The 19,286-nt window shown below is 38.2% G+C and overlaps 1 pseudogene; it reads right to left on the bottom strand.

Annotated features, from left to right (window-relative positions):
* LOC114045625 overlaps positions 1–17,197 on the bottom strand; it is a 153,945-nt pseudogene extending 136,748 nt beyond the window's left edge.
* Between the last annotated feature and the right edge of the window lie 2,089 nt (positions 17,198–19,286).

Below are 19,286 nucleotides of genomic sequence, written 5' to 3'. Positions count from 1 at the left end.
CAGGTGTTGTAGAGGTAGTTCCTTTTATCCTCCAGGTTTAAGCAGAGGTTCCTCCTCACCGAGACTGTCTGCGTGATGCGGTCATTAAGACAGCCTACAGTTTGTGCAATTCTACTTAGGTTTCACTTTTTAACATCTTTGCTCCCAGAGAAACCCAGTTAAGTCATGTACATCCAGGTTTCTTTACCTCCTAGGGATGGATGTTTTTTTTTATCAAAATTGATTAAAATCAAAGTAATTAAAAATGAATCAAGTATACTTAATATTTGTTTGCCCATTGTCTTGATTGCTCTCTCTTAGTCTTCAAAAAGCTGAGAGTCCTAATTATGCCACATTCTCTTTTTTTTTCCAGTTTCTTGGTATCTCTGCAATGTTTAAAAGGTCTGATAATTTTACAGAGAGTTATTTGCTTTGCTTCACTAATGTAATTTTGTCAATGAATTACATGTTTCTTGTTCATCATGGTCTCTTTGTTTATAAACAAGCTTGCACCTTTTGGTTTGGGTTCCATTTAAGACTGGTAAAGTGAAACTTACAGATTGAGAAATCTCTGAAAACAAGTTTTGTTAAACTTGAAATCCTGCTCACTCATCCACAAATACTGATTCTACCATCCCCTATTCCTTCAGCTGGTGAAATGAACTTAGAAAGTGGAAGGAATTGTGGAATTTTAAGGCTGGAAGATCTGTTAGAATTAGAGATCAATTTGTCCAACCACTTCATTTGAAGTCCAGAGAAGAGACATGACATGCCCAACTTCACACATCTAGTTTGTCACAGCCCCAAAACAAGAAATCAGGTTTTCTGACCTCTAATCTGTTATGTTCCTCTTATCATGCCACACCATGCTATCTCCCTCCCTTATGGAAGAGAGACAAGAGGAAGCAACTTGGATTACTTTCTTCAGTCTATGAAAAAACAAAAAAGGAATACACTAATATATATGATATCTGTTATTTCATCAGCCTGGAGGGCTTCATAATGGAAACCCCCTTCACCAATGCAAATCTCAGCTTATCTATAGTTTAGTAGATAAGCCCTAGGGAGTCATAAAGGTTCAGTGACTTGTTCAGAGTCACAAAGCACTAAGAGTTAGTGGCTGGATTTGAACCCAGGTCATTGTGACTTAGTTTTCTTTTGCCTCACCAGCTGCCCCATTATAAAGAAAGATACAGAATACTGACAAAACTATGCAGATGCTCCCTGCTTTAAGAAAATGTTATATTCAACAGTCAGAACCTCCAAAACAAAAATGTTAGGGAACTATTATTCATATTACATAAGGTTTCTTTTCTTTACAGAGAGCTGCACTGCAGTGTTTCTCCTCTGCATTAAAGATCTGTTTTACTAAGAATTGATTTACCCACAATTTTTCAAGAACACATCTGCAGCACACCTGGATAGAAATAGATGTGTGCACATCCATATGCATGACAAAGCCTTGGTGGAATTTCTGTCAGACTGATAACTTACTGTATCATTTGCTCTCTTGTTCTCCATCATGCACAACAATATACAATAAATCTTTAACAGTACCTTTTACATAGTAGGCACTTAATAAGAATGTGTCAAATTGAATTAAACATTCAATTTGCTAGAACACTCAATTCCCTGGAATTTTTCTCTAGTTTGCTTTTTAAGTAAAAGCAGCAAATGAAGAACAAAAACAACAACTTACTATCAACAGCTTATTTTTTAAAATAACTCCTGGAGCTTAATCTGGCATTAGTAAAAGTCAGCTAAAGCTCCTACGTGTGCCACATCTGCATCTACAACTGCTTCTAGATCACTGAACGATGAAGATGCATCTGCAGAATAATCACTTTAGGTACTAGGAGATCTGGATTCATCAAAGAGAGATAGATGCTTAGTATACCGAACTTACTAAGGCAGGAAAGTGAGTCAATATATTTTAGAAAGATTTTTATATAGTTTTGAAGCAAAAATATTTTCTGCTTAAATTCAGAATTAACCAGAAAATTCAATTCATCCAAATCTCTTGTTTCCTGAGCCACAGTGGGAGACTTTATTCTATTATATATTGTGTGGAATAAAGGAATTCTATTTCTCAAGCTCCTTTCTTGATTTTATCACTCAGCCAATGACTTGCTGGCGTACTTTTCCACCCACTAGAACCTCCTTCTCTGATTGGTCAGTTCCTCCAACACCACCCTTTGAAGAAGCATTCATGCCAACCATGCTCACTTTAAACACAGCTCATCCCCTCACTCTACAAACTGTTTTTCCACCTTGCCCCAAATGTAAATCTTCTCTATCCCCCTCCACCCTGATCCACACACAACAGTTTTCTGCTCCTTTTTTACGTATTATCTTTACCCATTGAAGTGTAAACTCTTTGTGGGAGAGACTTTCCCTTCATTTGTATTTGTATTCCCAGAATTTAGCACAGAGCCTGGTATATAATAAGTGCTTAATAAATGCTTTATCTAGTTACTTATATACCCTTATAAGGCTTCTCATTGCCCTGCCTATTCCAAACACTCAACACTCCCCACATCTACCTCCCCACATCCAAGAAATGGTTCTAAACTTGGCATTTCCCTTTTGAGGCAGGAGAGCTGTATTTGGACTCTTTCTACAATGAAAGTAAACTAGAAGTGTATTTCTTAGTTGTCTAAGATGAAAAAAATGTAGTCCTTGGGTCAGAGCCTCCCTCCTGCTATGAAATTCCTTTGGGTGCCCCCAGAGAAATTTTAACTTCTCTGGTTCATTGCCTCAACTCAGATGATCTGGAAACTTCAATGTGACATCTTCAAAAGGTGGTCACCAATTTCCCATTATAACCATGTAAAGGTCAAAATACAAATGTATTATTTAGGAGTTAATGAAAAAAGATAGGAGCTGCAACTAAACCCACAGTGAGCACTTTTGTCTCAGAGACTTCTAAGGTCTCAGTGATTTAGATTACTGCCTTTGCAAGGGAATAGTTGGCATTTGCCCCTCCGCATCTTTGCTCCTCTCTACAGCCCTTCATTCATGCAGTGCTGATGCTTTCTAGCCCCTCTCAGTACACTCACTGGAGCACGTCACTGTTCTCTGTGTCCATATCCTGCAGCTTCCCTCAGTTTCCTAAAGGTGGCTGCCCCTTTCCCTTTGTGCTCTGTCATTCTGAAGTTCTGCAAACTCCTTCCCTTTCCCAGGTGATCAGGAGTCTAACAACCAGTCTCAGTGCAGAGAAAGACCCTCTGGCTGAATTTAAAGCTTTAGAATGTACCTACAAAATAGAGTGCCTTCATTTCTTCTTTTGTACACCTGCACCTGAGGTCCCAGGTCTCACACATAGGTCTTCTGTAGGGGCTACAAGAGCCCCTTCCACCTGGTCTCTCTCCTCGGCGCCACCTAATGTCATGGTGACTTACTGCAGTTTGTGACCCCTACCCCCACCCCAACATCTGAGCCTTGTGTATCCCACTCACCTTCACATTTTCTACTGAGTCTAAGAGATGGAGTGGGGGTTGGGAGAAAGTACCAGAGTCTCTCTGTAATTGTCCTTCCATTCTCCTAGGCATCCGGGCAGGGTTATTTAAATAACCTGGGGTTCCTTCTCAGTGGAGATAAGAAAGGGCCAAAGAACTGACTACTGCTAGCAAAGAGAAGAATCTGTAAACCTTGCTAGAACGATATCATCTGGGTATTACCGTACCATCATTGGAGAGCAGATAAATCTAAAAATGGTGCTGTTTCTGAGATTTCCATTTTAATTTCCACAGGATGAGATTTTTAAATTTGGATGGGCCCAAAGACTCTCATCTCCTAAAATTGGAGTGGAGAAAAAGGATTGATGAAACACTTGTTTGTGGCAGCTATTTATCAACTTTAAGAGAATTAACTGATTCCTGGAAAGATATCAGTGGTGGACATAAAGGTTTCTTTGTAAACACATCTGCCTGGTAGTTAATGCATGTTTTCTCATCGATAAAAATAACTCATGTGAAGAACCTTATTTCGTTCCTAAGAGCTGTTGACTTCACTGGAAAAAATTATTGTTGTTGTTTTTCTTAAAGATCTTACATCTTCACATTCCTTTGTTTTCACTCAAGCAGATGTCCTTGATCAAAAATTAATTAGTATACAATCTAAATCTGTTCTGTGGTTCTGATAATTGCACATCCATGCAGTATGCTGGCATGCTAATTCCCTTCCCCCCTTCCCTCCTTCCACCCTAGCTTCAAATTCAGGTAAGCTTCCAAATTTGGCAGAAAGTGTTCTTGTCAGGAATTTTGAAGAAAGATGTTACTTGGCAAGAGTCAATACAATCAGTAATGTCGCTTTCATTGGCATTTTGCTACTGCATCAGTTATGGACCTGTTAACACTTGTTTTAATTTCTTATCCATTTCCAATTATGCCCACTAAAATTGAGCACATCAGCTGCCAGCTTGTGCTAAGATTTGAGTTCTGAAGCAGTTGTTTCAATACTCATTGTAAACAGTGAACATTCGTGACACTTCGTTATCTTGTACAAAACCTGGCAAAAAGGCTGTGTTCACAGCTACTAGACCGCATTGCCTCTCATCACTTGTTTGCTCTATTGTTTTCTGAGAAAACACTCTACTACTACAACAAGTAATATTTTTCCCTTCTTCTATTCTTGGGAGAGCACTATAAGATGAATGTTCATGTGTGCTAAAGGACAGAATAAGATATTGCACAATAAAGATGAAATTGACATTGGTTTGCTTTATATTCTATACATTTTAATACTCAAATTCCCATTTAAAGGCATTAAATCTTCTAGGTTTTGATTTCCATAGGACTGTATGTGTTATGAAAGTAATATTGAGCAACCTCATGTGATGATTATATAATTCAGTATGGAGAAAATATCGGGAAAACAAATAATATATATGTATTCCTTATTCAAAGAAGGCACATGTAATTTTGGTTTGAAAATGTTTAGAAAACTAGATACTTCTTTAAAACTTAAATATTTAAATGCTATTGCTAACTGATTCTGGAGCTTCACACCATTTTTAAAATTGTTTCTATGGCAAACATAAGTATATTCTTTCCTTAATTGGGGAAACTGCAAAAAGAAAGACTTATTACACAGATGAGGTATTCAATTTAGCTCAGTTTTGTGTTTTATTGTAATGAGACCCAAGATGAGCCCGTGATATCTAACAATGAGAAATAGATATGTCCTCAATAGTCAATGTAAATCAGGTATGGGCCAGGTATTTATTTCTTTCATGCAGAAAAAATGCTGAATACAAACGGCTGTCCCAAAAGAGTATGGAAATTAGCTTAAGTAAACAACATCCAATAACTACTGTTACACTGTCTTAGAGAATGAGACAAATTTCAGAAGGTGAAGCAGTTCACAAGATTTACATTGTACCTCAGCCCTGCACCTTCTCTCTCAAGTACTGTATTTTCTCAACAGCCAGGTCAGGGATTGAGCTCCTTCCCTTCTCAGCTCTGCCTTTAGACAGCTTTATCTAAAGGACCCAGCCTCTCTAACCTTTCCGACTCACAAGGCTGCCTCCAACACTGGATCCTCTCTTAGAAATTCAGTTCAGTCACCTCTGCTTGAGAAAGGAAACACCAAGAATAAAAGGAAGTCAAACGCCCAAAGGAGAACAGTGGCCATCTCTTCCAGGGTGGTAGGAAGAGTAGTTGACATTTGCCTCCACCTCTGCAGGCACAGACTCAGATAGACCTAACATGATTTGCGGCTGGGAAGAAAAGAGATCAGCGAGGGCAGGTCACTTCCTTTTAAAGATCCACTGTGTTACTGGTTCACCCTGCTCAGTGTCTCAATCATTTCATCATCCCCAGAGTACCTACGTCCTTCAGCACTGAGTTACAAATGCTCAACAAGAGGCATCCAGGGGCTCCATCTTGACTTGGCACATATGTCCACTGGAAGCAGGCAGGGCCCCATGCATACCCTGTTGTATATGTGCTAAGCATCCTTTTCTATTTATATCTGGCACACCCTTTATAATGCTTGTCAAATGACTGGCTGACATCCTAAAAACACATGTAAAATATTCCACACTAGACTTCAACTACAAACAAGACTCCCAAACTGTTCGAGTTTGATCTTCTAAACAAATAGGATAATAATATAGAATGCATTTTGGGATGCCCTTAGCTCTTTCACTTGGGCAATATTCAATTCAATGAGGGTTTATTAAGCACCTACTGTATTCACAGCTGCAGTTCAGGGCAGTGATGTCAAGAAGGCTCCCTAGATCATTTCTGTCACAAGTGGCAGTAGTGAGTATGGTGGCATGGAAAGAACACTGAATTTGGAGTTAGAGGCTCTGGACTTAAATCCTCCTACTGCTTTGACCTTGAGAAGGCTCCTACCCTATCTGTATAGGTGGTTCAGTGATTAAAATAGTAGATCTAGAGGCTGGAGGAATATCTGAATTCAAACCGGGTCTTGGTCACTCCCTGACTGTGACTTTGGACAATTCACTTAACCTCTATTTACCTCAGTTTCCTCAAATGCAAAATGGGTGTAATAATAGCATCCACATCACAGAATTGTTGTGAGGAATAAAATAAGATTGTAAAGCTCTTAGCACAGTGCCTGACACACAGTAGGTACTTAATAAATGTTTTTTCCTTCTCTCCTTCCATCTCAATTTTATCATCTGTAAAATGAGCATGTTGGACTAGGTAACCTTGAAGGCCCCTTCCAGTTTCAAATCTGTGATCCTGCTTTAGGTCCCACCTTCCCAGAGAACCAAGAATTACACTTTATGAAATCTTGAGTCCAAAGGAATTGACCCAGAATCGGACCAAGGCTATAGAATGTGTTATTCTCGTTAGACATTTGGGCTGAAGAAAAACTGCAAGTTTATATTAATCTGTTAAAAAGATGATTTGATTGAATGGTACCAAGAAAAGCACTTACCATCTCAGGATCTCACAGCTTACCCATCTGCAAGCTGTTTTAATATGAGACACTACAGGGACCTGTATGTTTGCCCAGAAACAGAGGTCACTTCTTTCCTGAACTTCTTATGGGAAGCTGAACTAAGGAATGAAGAGATCTGGGCATAAGAACAGATGGCCTTAGAATGAGAGAAATTAAGAAACACTTAGGTGCAGAGAAAACATAGGGAATTACCATAGGAAACCCAGAGAAAATACAAATTAGAACTAGAGCAGCACAAACCTATAAATATGACTAAAAAATTCCTTCCTCTTTCATGGCTGGAGTGGACCCAAAAGCCATTCTCTTCACTTTTGAAAAGAGCAATACTTGGCAGAGGTAAGGCAGATAAGGCTGTTTTCTAACATGATGAGAAGGATGCTCAAGTACTCAACAACTTCATAAAATCATTGAAATATAAAGATAAAGATGAATTATAAATACAAAAATATTTATATATCTTATATATAAATATAAAAAGATGTACATTTTCTATACACATATGTATAAAATGGGTATATATTTTAGATGTGAATATAAAATAGATTTTATGTTATAGAAAAACATCATTAATTAAAAACGACAAAAAGATTTAAACCAAACTGGAATTACTTCAGACAAAAGTTCCAGAACTGCACACCTCAGGTGGGATGGTCCTATTACACTGCAAGGCTAAACTAATTGTTCTCCTTAAAAAGGGAATACAGGAAGTAAAGTAGAACAAACATAAAAGATGGAAGAATCAATCAGATCTATTATTAAACCCCTCTGGAGAGCAAAAAAAGAAAAGATTTTTTATTCACCAACAAGACACCCCATCACTCTCCCCATTCAAAGGAAACTGATGAATTGGTTAGAAGACCTTCCATAAACGAGGATAGACTAGAAAACTAAGTACCCCTAAACTGGGGATGGGGAATGGGGAGAAATGATGTTGTTTCAAAGGAAGATGGAAAGGAATGAGGACACTGGTGATGCCATTTTCATAGGAAATCAAGAGCATTTAAGAAAACATGTATTTTAATAAAACTGCTAGAAAATGCTCTATGACTATGTTATTGACCAATGGACACCTTATGTGCTCCTGGGTGTTCATGCAATATCCAAAGATCTAGAAGAAAGTTCCTCCCACCCCCACACCCTCAATATTTTTCTAGGAATGGGGGATTATGGGAAAATCATGGACAAGATTTCCATAGGATGTGAAAATATGGATGTTTTATGATCTATATTCTTGGAGGATGTACTAGGCAGCTAGATGGCACAGTGGGTAAGAGCTATGGTCTTGATATCAGGAAGACCTACATTCAAATCCTGCCTTAGATACTTATTAGCTTGCAAGGCCCAGGAGTCTTAACCACTCTCAGCGTCAGTTTCCTCATCTGTAAAATGGGGATAATAGTATTCACTTCAAAGGGTTGTTATGAAGATCTCATCTAATAAGGAAAAGAGAAGGGAATAAGCATTTATTAAATGCTTACTATGTGCCAGGCACTGTGCTAAGCACTTTACAAATATCTCATTTGAGGTAATGTATGAACAGCACTTTATGAACCTTAAAGTGCTATATAAATACTAACTACTATTATTAGTAATGTTATTGTTATCACCCCACATGGATGAGACTACAGAACCATCAAAGTATTGAAGTATTATCGTTGTCATTTCTTACCTTTTGGACAGGGATAGGGACTGGCCCTGTGATTTCATTTATATAGAAAACTCTAAGATAATGGGAGGTTAAGCAACTTTCGCAAGGTCATATAGTCAATATGTGTCAGTCAGGACTTGAATCCATGTCTTCCTGAGCCGCTATGTAATATTGCCCCTCATTCTCACCAAATGACTTCAGCAATAGTTCATCATAAAATTGACCGAAGGGTCAATTTTCTCTCTTAACAATAAGCCCTAGATGACTCTTCTCAAGGCATTTGCCTCAGGTTGCCTACCAAATCAGAGAAGCTGAGATCTGTAAGCAAAGGAGAAGGGCTTACTTCCATCAATGTTTGTAGAAGGAGATGCTGGGATGAAAGCAATATAAATTAGGGTAGATATGCTTTTGATGGAGTTATTCTCATGAATGACATGTGTTCCAAGGATAAACCAGGGGCCATTTAAGCTGCCAATGACTAGCTTAGAAATTTAGTGGTGTACTGTAAATATCAAACCATAAAAACTGACATGACCTTGAGTGAGATTTAAAAAAACAAAAGTACCAGGAAACCCTAGCATCCTCCAAGACTCATCTCATATATCACCTCCTAAGGAAGCCTTTCCTAATCCCTTGTAAACAGAGAATTTAAACCTGGAAGGGGTGAGGCAGTATGGTACAGTGGGGGGAAATAGTTCCTAATTCAGAGGATTGAATCCAGGTCCTGTGAAGTTGAGCTGTGATTGAACATTCCGTCTAGGATTATCTCCCATCAAATTTGTATAAGTCTTGTACATATGTTATTAGTTGCATGCTTCTCCCCTCTTCAACTGTGAGCTCCTCAAGGGAAGGAAACCTGCTTTTTGCCTTTCTTTGTGTCCCCAGTGTTTAGCGCAATGCCTTATTGACTATCTAGGCCTCTGCTTCCTCATCTACAAAGTAAAGGGAGTAAATTAGATTAGAAAGAGTCTTATCTTAAGGTCCCTTCCAACTTTAATAGCAGAAATGGCTGTTTACTCATTTCTTGTTTTTTTTCCCCTGGTGGCCTAAACCAGCTAATGCAACTTCAAAATGGTGAGCAATTTCTTCCTTCACTCATCCTAGATAAACAGACTAAATCTTGCAAGAAGCTTTCACCATTTCCTTAGAGATATAATTCAGTAGTTTAATAGGCCTCCCATACAGGATTTTTCCTGATGTTCAATCTATTTTTATCTCTCTGGCTTCCAGCTCTTACTCCTTTTAAACCCTCCAGCTTCACACAAAACAATTACTCCCCTTTCGGAATATGGATGTCTTTCATTTGCTTACTGATCCCCAACTTTAAGTCCAAACTGTTAGCAATGTAGAAAAACAAAAAATTACAAAGTCGACTTTGTTTTCGACAAGTCCTAGAAAAGAAAGGCTGCTAAAAAGCTATGTTTATCTCTTGTCTTTGGCCTGGGATTATATTTACAGTGAGGTTTCGCAACATGTCCTAGAATCAAGTGATCAGAGATCTTACCAGGTGGTTTCAGAACTCTGACTAATATATATTATTAGTGCTTGATGATGAGTTAAGCTAATGGGATGCAAGATGATACAGTGGGGGGGGTGGGGGGGACATTGGATCTAGAACAGGAAAGGTTGGCTTTGAATCCCAGCTCTACCACTTATTAGCTATGTGACCTTGAACAAGTCGCTGAAACTCTCTGAGCCTCAGATTGCTGTTGCTGTTTAGTTGTTCAGAGGTATCTGACTCAATATGACCTTGTGAAGTTTTCTTGGCAAAGATCTTATAGTGGTTTGCCATTTCCTTCTCCCCATTTTACAGACGAGGAACTGAGACAAATAGGGGTTAAGTGACTTGCCCAGGGTCACACAGCTATTACATGTCAGACTAGATTTGAACTCAGATCTTCCTGACTCTAGGCCCAGTGTTCTATCCATTGCACCATCTAGCTGCCCTGAGCCTCAGATTATTCCTCTATAATATGACAATATTGGACCAGATTACATCTAAAGTCCCTGCCACTTCTAAATCTATTACCCCAGTAGTAACTTATATTCATATATTGCTTGAAGGTTTATAAAGCCTTCTCCTCATACCAACCCCATGAATTAGGTAGTGTAAGTGTTATAATTCCCATTTTACAGATGAGGAAACCAAGGCACAGGATGGTTATGTTACTTGACAAGAGTTACACAGCTGGAAAATGCCAGATCTGGGATGTGAGTCCAGGCCCTCAGATTCCAAATCATACCAGATTGTCTCCCAAATAGTATCCATTTGCCTGCTAGCACTGCTCTAAACTTACAGCTTCTCACCAGTCAGTGACATTTTAGTAACAGCTGGAAGCATTAAAACCCAGCTGCTTCCTGTGAAAATCTTCTACCTTGGCCAAATCAGTGCTTGCAAATGCCTTTCTTTTGTATGCCTGCAATTGTCTTGCTTGTTGGCCAAGACTGACTCAATCCATAGCTAAGCACATTATTCTGTTGATCTGGAAAAACTCAAATCTTGTACAAGGCCCTAGAATTGGAGTATTCAGGACCTTAGACATCTTCTAGTCCAAATGTCTCATTTTAAAGATGGGTCAATTGAGGTCCACAGAAAATACAACTTGCCTACCATAACTGGGAGTGGGAACAGGCCTTGAACTCCTGTCTTCTGACTCCCAAGTACAGAACTCTTTCCACAATATCACAAGCTAACCTATTTCTCTGCCCCAGAGTCAGCTGGCTGACTTATTCTTCAACCTATACCCTCCCCTCAACTTCCTCACTGCAGGAATCCCCCATAGTCTAAGATATAGGGTATCAAGGATGATATTAGGACTGTAAGCCAAGTTCCCACTTTGGGCCTCCATCACCTAGAGTCCCAAATCTGTGGTCATCCAACTTTTAGAACTTTCATTTACTCAGTCTCTCCTGACAGGTAGAGGAGGAGTGTGTGTGTGCACGCACGCGTGCGTGTGTGAAGAAGGAAAACTGGGGGGATTATTAGGGGAAGAGAGCAAGGAGGGAGAGGAAGGAAAGAAGGAAGAGGAAGGGCTTGATTGTTCTATTATTCAAGAGTCCCCCTTTAAAATGCATATATACCAAGGATGAAGGATTACATATATATACATATAAGGTTTATTTATATATGTGTGTGTATGTATGTATATATTGTTCGTATACACATATATACATTATAAACATATATACATATAAGGATATATATGCATATATACACATATATGCATATATATGCACATATATGCATATGTGTGTGTGTGTATATACACAAACATGAGTATGTATGTATTTGTGTATATACATGCACATATATACACATATATACTACCCTTTGTGAATACTCCTCTGCCAAGGAAATATACACTGGAGGAAGCCTGTTGCCCACTTGGAATCCCATGGTTTGTGCCATCAATCAATTAGGGTTTCTAATTTAAAGGAATAGGCTGTTTTCTCCTCCCTCTGTACAAGACTGGAAAAAGATCTGAAACATAACTATGAATTCTAGGAGTGTTAATTCCAAAGAGACAGTGCTCTTTTTCTGCCCTGGAAGAAAGAAACTATTGCAAAATTTAAGCTCTGACACTGAGGAAAGGGTGATGAGCTGGAATGGCTAGGGACCTGTTGACTTTTTGATTTTAGAAGAGGCTGAGGCCAAAAGAGTTAATAGTGGATGAAAGAAGAGTAGACAAAAAAAAAAAAAGCAACAGTGGCAGAGTAATGGTGATGAGAGAGAGAGAATACCACTGACTATGTCCATTTTCTTTTTTTTTAGGAACTACAAAGCCAACTATTTCTTTGTGCCCATCATTAATAGGCATTTTTAAAATGATTTTCTCTTTTTCCTGATTTGTGTTTCATATTATATAATTATGATCAATCATAACTTCTTTTTGATGTAGCTAGGCAGTGCAGTGAATAGATAAAGCAGTGGGCCTGGAATTAGGAAGACCTGAGTTCAAATACAACCTCGGATCATTCTTAGCTGTGTGACCTTGGGCAAGTCACTTAACTTCTGCTTGCCTCAATTTCCTCAACTGTAAAATGGGGATAATAATAACATTTACCTGCTAGACCTATCTAAGGATCAAATGAGATGATATTTGTAAAATTCTTGGCATATAGTAGTTGCTATATAAATGCTGCTGGTGGTGATGGTGATGGTGATGATGATGATGATGATGATGATGATGATGATGCATTTCTATAACTTAATTACATGCAGGAGGAAGGGCTGTTGAGGACACCAGTAAATTATTTGATTTTCATAAAAGAAAATTAGGCCAGAAGAGTTTTCCTATCTAGAGGTGAGCCAATTTTGAGAGAATTTTATGGTTATGATTTCATTAATAATTTTATTAGCTCCTAAATAGCACAGACAATTTTGCATGAAGCAGGGTCATTTCACCCCTATGCTAAAATGAATCATTTTTTTTTAAACAGTCAGGTTGCTTTGAATGGGGATACCCTCAGGGAATCTCCCCTCTCCATCGAAACAAGGGGTGGGATAAAGGTATGGACTAAGGGTAGGTCCCACCTCCTGGGCCACCTAGTGGGAAGAGGAGGAGGGTGTATTCTGGAAAGAATCTGTCCGCCACAGAATTTCTAGGAAGATAATGAGAACCATAAGAGCAAGTGTATAGTTTACCTCTAGTTTCTCTTATACAACCAAACCTTGCTTCACAGTGACATCTGCTGGTTACACATGTTAAGCCATTATTAGGCTAACAATTTAGTTAACAGGTAGGACCTTGACTGAGGTTAAGTAATAACCATCTGGGAGCAAGAACAAAAGAGGAGACTTTACAAGTAGGGGGTAATTGAGGGATACCCTGAGGGAAAAATTGGCCTCATTGAAAAGTATTTATTATGCTTGATTCTTCCTGGCAATCCTATGAAGCAAATAAGTCAGAAGAAGTATTATGTCCATTTTACAGATGGGGGATATAAGGCCTTTCACTCCCAAAATGTTTTGATGAGATTGTTATTCATTGAGTCTTCAAGACTGGCAGAGTGTCTATAATCATTTTAAACCTTGACAAAATGCAATATCTTGCCCAATGGTATTGATCACACCCCAAATGACAGAAAGTGAAGAAATCATTATGTAAAAAGGCAACCTAACAGAAATTGCTATAGTTAGACCAAATTTCTTCTCTGTTTTTTACTGTAACTCCTATTATTAATAGTGTAATATAATATCAAGCAGTGAACTTCAGTGATCATGTTTGGCAGAAAATCACTGTGTGAAAACATTGTGTAATAATTAACAATTAGAATTCAAGTCCACATGAAGGCTACAGCTGGTACAGATAGCAGCAGCCCACTTACAGAGCAGTGCATACCAGTGAGCCTCCATCTCCCATTTTTGATGCCCCACATTAAATACTAACACCATTTATGATCCTCTCTAAAATTCTTGCACTCATTTTCAAAACCCTAAGACCAGATTGCTTCAGAAAATGTCATCTCTCTCTTTCAGTTCTCAGAGTTTGTTTCCAAGAAAAGAAAAAAAAAAGAATTTTCTTAAGAAAGCTTAGAACTGTGTCCAAAGAGGGCTGTAACAGTTCCAAATATAACATCCTCAAATAATATTCATCCAACCATTCTACCCTGACAGAATTGCTTCCAATTGTGTTATACATACATACATACATATATGCACATATAATATGTATGTGCCTATGTATATGTATGTCACATACACACATTTTATATATACATATTCTATATAATATATACATATTTTATATAGAATATTTTGTGTTCTATGTGTTATATATTATGTGTGTAGGTGCATACACATTTTATATGCATGTCTGTATTTTTAATACATATTATATATAAAATGTGTGCATATACATATTCTATATAATACATATTATATATTAAACATAATATATATATAATGTGTGTATATATAGTGTGTGTAAGAATATATGTATTATATATGTTTGTATATTATGTTATATATAAAATGTGTGTATATATATTATATGTGTATATATGTGTGTGTGTGTGTGTGTGTGTGTGTGTGTGTGTGTGTATACTCTTTCCCTCTTCCCTATCTCATTGTGAGAAAAAAATTAAATAATAGATATGTAGGTGCATTGAGTTCCCCAGATAATTCCTACCATCTCTTTCTTCTGCTCCTGCTCCTTTTTTTAAATTTTATTTTATTTTATTTTATTTTATTTTTAATTTGCAGAATAATGTAACAATTTCCATAACATAGCATGATAAAAAAAAATTGCACATGAAACTGCAAATCAATTATGTACAACTTGCTATTCTTTTTAAATATATAATAAAGTTATCATGTAAATTTCTTTTTTTTCTTCCCTCCTCCCTGACCCTGCCCTAGAGATGGCTACCATTAGACACAAATAGCTTTATAAATGTAAAATTATTCTACACATACTTCTATTTATCAGTTCTTTCTCTGGATACAGATAGTGTCTTTCTTCTTATTACCTTTATAGTTAATTTGGGTATTTATAATAGTCAAAATAACTTATTCATTCAAAGTTGTTCTTAAAACAATATTGTCCTTACTGTAGTCAATGTTCTCTTGGTTCTGCTCATTTCACTCTTAATTATTTTGTGCAAGTCTTCCCATGTTTTTTTGAGCTCATAATTTATTATAGCACAGTAGTAATCCATCATAATCATACACCACAGTGCCCCAATTGATGGGCATCCCTACAATTTCCAGTTCTTTGCCACCTCAAAGAAAGTTGCTATAAACATTTTAGAACATATAGGTTCTTTTCCTTTTTCCCTAATCATCTTTGGAAATAGACCTAATAGTATTGCTGGGTCAAAGGGTAAGGGAAGTTTAATAACTCTTGGGGCATAATTCCAGATTGCTCTCCAAAATTGTTTCTGTTCTTGATCTGCATTGCTGGAGGATATCACAAAACCACGTCAATTTGGTCCAAGATAAATTTATGCCGTCTTGTATCAAAGGAGCTTTCACAGCTGCTCATTAATTTTTTTTTAATTCACGTCATTGATTCTAAACCACAACAGCTATTCTGTCAACAGTTAACAAACATTTATTAAGCACCTACTATGTGCCAGACACTGTTAAGCACTAAGAAAACCTAAATAAATAATAAGTAGCTCTACTCTCAAGGAATTCACAGTTCTAATTGGGAAATGCATACAAAGAATTACATGTAAACAAGCTATATATGGAATAAATTGGAAATAACTAACAGAGGGAGGGCACTAGAATTAAGAGGGATTAAGAGAAAATTAAAAACTGCTTCCTGTAGAAAGTGGGATTTTTGTCAGGGCTTGAAGGAAGCCAGGAGTTAGCGATGAGAAGGGCAAGCATAAGGGACAGCCACTGACATTCTTGGATTTGGGAGATATAGTGTTTTGTTCAAAGAACAGCAAGGAAGCCAGTGTCACTGGATCACAGAGAATGTGATGGGTTTAAACGGAAAGAAGACTGGAAAGATAGGTGGGAGTCTGATCATGTAGGGATTTGAACTCCAGAGGATTTTGTATTTGAGCCTGAGAATGATAGGGAGTCCCTGGAGTTCACTGAGAAGGGGGATGATATGGTCAGACCTACCCAATATTCCTGATATTTTATTCTCCCCTGTAGCCCCAACTCCACCTTTTCCTTCTTGTTTCTCAGATTATGACTTTGCCTTGTACTTTACTAAGAAGGTCAGATATTGACAATAGCTAATATTTAAATAGTGCTTTATATTGATCCACATAACAACCCTGTCAGGTAGGTCCTATTTTTACTCTAATATTACACATAAAGAAACTCAAGGGAAGAAGGTTAAGGGCCTAGGGTCACACAGCTAGTAGTCTCTGAGGTAGGCTTAGAACTCAGGTCTTCTTGACTTTAACTCCAGCATTTGATCCACTATACCTCCCTGCCCATCTCCATTTCCTTCCTCTACTCCTCAAAATTTTTCAATGTCATCATCCATCATTCCCTTCTCCCCTCCAGTTTCAAGGGAAGAAGTAGTGGTTCTTCCTGAAGTTGACTTCTTTTCTTTTTATCCCTTGATCTCCCATTCCTCTCTGTCTCTTCTATGACCTTCTTTAGATATCTTTGTCATAAATATTTTCTTTATCTCTTTGTCTCACTTCCTCACCTAAAAATATACTCTAAAAACAGAATCCTAGAGACTTCTGGGGCCAAGATGGTGGAGTGAGGAAAGAACTTCAGAGGGTTCTGAAGCCCTCCCAAATTCCCCTCCAAACAACTAGAAAACCACCTCAGAATTGATCTAGGAGCAGGGAAGCAGCTTACTAGCACGGCAGGAAAGGTCTGACTCACTGGGGTGGGAAGGGAGTGAGGTCCAAGAGCAGAAGCAGCAGTAGCCAGTCTCACAGCAGGGGGCCTGCAGCAGGATCCAAATTTAGGGCAATCCACCAGTGAGGCCCCACCCTCCTATAAACCACCAGCCCCCAAGGCAAGTTAGCAGTCTGTGCAGCTGCAGCAAGGCCTCACCCCAGTAACCCCACCCCTAGGACAAGCCACCAGGGAGGCCTTGACCCCAATGCTGACCAGTAGTGAAGGCCCACCCTGGCGCTGGCCAACAGCAAGGCCCTGCTCCTAGTGCATGCCAGCAAAGACAACCTGTTTCCACAGCAATTCAGCATTAGGGCCCCATGCCTGGGACAAACTAGCAACAGGATCCCTCCCCTAGGACCTGCCACCAGAGAGACTCTGTTACAATAGCAGCCAAGAACAAAGGCCCCACCCCTGGGCCAGGCCAGCAGCTAAACCCAACACCCAGAGGAAGCTAACAAGGAGGCCCCACCCTCCCACAACCCCACCTCCCCACTCCCTCACCCCTCTACCCCACCCCCACCCAAGTATAAGCCAGAAGGGTGAGCTATCCTTCAGTGGAAGCAAGCAGCCAAGCCCCAAAGCCCAGTAAAAGCCAGCAAGAAGACCTTGAGCCCCAGCACAAAAATCTTGGGACAGTGCAGGACCAGAGCCCAACCCTCACATGAAAACATCAAGTCACAAAAAAAAAAAAATAGAAAAAAATGAGCAAAGAAGAACAAGAACAAGAACAAGAACAACAAGAACAAGAACAACAACAAGAAGAAGAAGAACAAGAACAAGAAGAAGAATTATAGAAAGTTACTAATGGTTACAGGGAAGATCAAGACATAAACTTAGGAGAGAACAATAGTATCAAAATGGCTACACATGAAGCCTCAAAGAAAAATGTAATTTGGTCTCAGGCCCTGAAAGAATTCCTGAAAGAGCTTTTAAAGGATTTTAAAAAGCAATTTAGAGAAGTAGAAGAAAAAATAGGGGAAAAATGAGAGTAATGCAAGAGAATTATGAAAAAAGAAACAATAGCATGGGGAAAGATAAACAAAAATTTACTGAGGAAAATGATTCCCTAAAAAATAGAATTGGCCAAATGGAAAAGGAAATATAAAAGCTCACTGAGGAAAATAATTCTTTAAAAATAAAATTGAGCAAATGGAAGCTAATGACCCTGTGAGATATCAAGATACAATAAAACAAAATCAAAAAAGTATAGAAGAAAATGTGAAATTTCTCATTGGAAAAACAACTGACCTAAAAAAATAGATCCAGGAGAGATAATATAAGAATTATTGGACTACCTAAAAGCCATGATTTAAAAAAAAAAAAAACCCTGGACAACATCTCCCAAGAAATTATCTAAGGAAACTTCCCTGATATATTAGAACAAGAGGGCACAATAGAAATTGAAAGAACCCACCAATAATTATCTGAAAGAGATCCCAAAATGAAAACTCCCAGGAATTTCATAACCAAATTCCAGAGCTCACAGATCAAGGAGAAAGTACTGCAAAGAGTCAAAAAGAAACAATTCAAATATCATGGAGCTACAATCAATATAACATGGAATTTGCCAGCTTCCACATTAAAGAACCAGGGGTCTTGGAATATGATTTACCAAAAGTCAAGGGAGTTAAGATTACAACCAAAAATCACTTACCCAGCAAAATTGAATATCATCTTTCCAGGGGAAAAAATGAATATTTAAGGAAATAGAGGACTTTGAAGTACTCCTAATTAAAAGCCCAGAGCTAACTAAAAAACATGACCTCCAAATACAAGACTCAAGGGAAACCTGAAAAGATAAAAAAGAAACAAGAGAAAATATAAGAAACTCAATAAGGTTAAACTGTTTATATTGCTATATGGCAAGGTAATATTTGTAACTCTTAAGAACTTAATTAGTATAAGAGCAATTAGACAGAGAGTGTGGCTATAAGGTGACTTTGAAAGGATGATACCACAAAAAAAAAAAAGGGATGAGAAAGAAAATTGCTCTGGAAGAAGGAGGGGAGAGATTTAATGGAGTAAATTGCCCCACATAAAAAGACATGGAAGAGATATTTTAATAGAGGGGAAGATGGGAGTGGCGGGGGTGGAGGGGTAGTGGGCAAAGCTTAAACCTTACTCTCATCAAAATTGGCTCAAAGAGGGAAAAATATACATACTCAGTTGGATACAGAAATCTATCTTATCTTAAAAGGAATTTAAAAGGGACAGAAGGGGGAGGTGGGACTGATAAAATGGAGGGTAGATTGGGGAAGGCAGTGATCAGAAGTAAAACATTTGTGAGGAGGGAAAGGGTTAGGGTAAGAGAGAGGGGTGATAAGTGAAAATAGCATGGAGGGAAATACGTAGATAGTTATCATAACTATAAATGTGAATGAAATGAACTCACTCATA

The sequence above is a fragment of the Vombatus ursinus genome, unplaced genomic scaffold, assembly GCF_900497805.2.
Source record: "Vombatus ursinus unplaced genomic scaffold, bare-nosed wombat genome assembly UNPS02014779.1, whole genome shotgun sequence".
NCBI classification, from domain to species: Eukaryota; Metazoa; Chordata; class Mammalia; order Diprotodontia; family Vombatidae; genus Vombatus; species Vombatus ursinus.
Note: the sequence above shows the minus strand (reverse complement) of the source record. Positions and strands in the feature narration are given on the sequence as shown.